Source organism: Otolemur garnettii, unplaced genomic scaffold (assembly GCF_000181295.1).
Source record: "Otolemur garnettii isolate 467f Iridium unplaced genomic scaffold, OtoGar3 scaffold00038, whole genome shotgun sequence".
NCBI classification, from domain to species: Eukaryota; Metazoa; Chordata; class Mammalia; order Primates; family Galagidae; genus Otolemur; species Otolemur garnettii.
In genome coordinates, this window is record NW_003852433.1 from 4,426,915 (window position 1) to 4,428,701 (window position 1,787).

A 1,787-nucleotide genomic window follows, 5' to 3' on the forward strand; every position below is an offset into this window, starting at 1 on the left:
ATATATTTAAAAAAAAAGACCCAGAATGGCCCCCAATTTCTCAGCAGCAATGATGGAAACTGCCTAGAAGCCTATACTGATAAAGTGTGAAGTATGGGCAGTGACTGTGGCTCAGTGGGTAGGGTACTGGCCCCATATACCAAGGGTGGTGGGTTTGAACCCCATCCTGGCCAAAGCATTTTAAGTCCACAATCTAACAAAAAGCAAATGGGGTAAGCACTGTGGAAGCAGCATGTCTAAATTAAGAGGACTGAGGCTCAGAGGAGTGGATTTTTCCCAAGATCCCACAGGCAGGAAGAAATGAAGCCTAGGGCTCAGTGACTGTAGCACAGTGGTTATGGCACCGGCCACATGCACTAAAGGTGGCGAGTTCAAATCTAGCCTGGTCCAGCTAAACAAGAATGACAACTGCAACAAAAAAATAGCCGGGTGTGTGGCAGGCACCTGTAGTCCCAGCTACTTGGGAGACTAAGGCAAGAGAATTGCTTAAGTCCAAAAGTTTGAGGTTGCTGTGAGCTATGACACCACATCACTCTACCGAGGGCAACATAATGAGACTCTTTCTCAAAAAAAAGAAAGAAACCTGGATTTAAATTCAGACCCATCTGACCACTGAGCCCGGGCTCTTTCTTACTCTGCCCTCCTGCCTGTCTTCTCCAAGAACAATTGGCATGCCCATCCCCAAACCAGATGCTGAAGGTATTTAGAATGCCAGAAACCCCAGGTCCCTTGGGTGAAATCACTCTCGTCATGGCCCCAGGAGGCACAGGCAGGGCAGAAGGATCTCATCTTCTTTTCTGCCCTAAGAGAACATGTTCCAAATGCTGTAGGCAGGATTAGTTGGCCAAGCCACTCAGAACTAACTTTAGCAATCTGTTAAAGCAAACCATCTGCCCTCTGGGAGGATAACAAACCTTAGGAGAAAATCAATAGAGTAAATTTGCTAAGGAATTGCTTGCCAGAAGTCAGAGGCCTGGGGGACACAGACAATATGTGGAATAACTGCTTTAGGAATGTGCCCTCCCCGCTGGCTAGCTGTTGACTCACAGATCTATCTGGGTTGATGAAAAACATCCTTCATTTCCCTCTCAGGGGAATAGTTTCAGAAAGAACAGGTTAGGTTATTTCTGCAATAATAAACAACTATATCTCAATGGCCTGTATCTTACTCTGTTCATTGTGATCACTCAAGGATCAGGCTAATAGGGGATCCATGTAGACACAGAATTCCAAGTTCGCTGAGGCAGGGTAGAGGGAAAGTGGCAAACTGGACACAAGTTCTTTTGTTTTGTTCTGTTTTGTTTCTGAGACAGAGTCTCTGTCACTCTGGATACAGTGTGGTGTCCTGGCTCACAGAAATCTCAAACTCTTGGGTTTGAGCAATCCTCTTGCCTCAGCCTACCAAGTAGCTGGGGCTACAGGCCTGTACCACAACACCCAGGTAATTTTTCTATTTTTGTAGAGACAGCATCTTGCTTTTGTGCAGGATGGTCTTGAGAACTCATGGGCTCAAGCAATTCACATACCTTGGCCTCCCAGAGTGCTAGGATTACAGGCGTGAGCCACTGTGCCCAGCCTTTGGCCACAAGTTCTTTTTTTTTTTTTTTTGAGACAGAGTCTCACTTTGTCACCTTCAGTAGAGTGCTGTGGCATCACAGCTCACAGCAATCTCCAACTCTTGGGCTCAAGGGATTCTCTTGTCACAGCCTTCCCTGTAGCTGGGACTATAGGTGACCACCACAATCCCCAGCTTTTTTTTTTAGAGACGGGTTCTGGCTCTGCCTCAG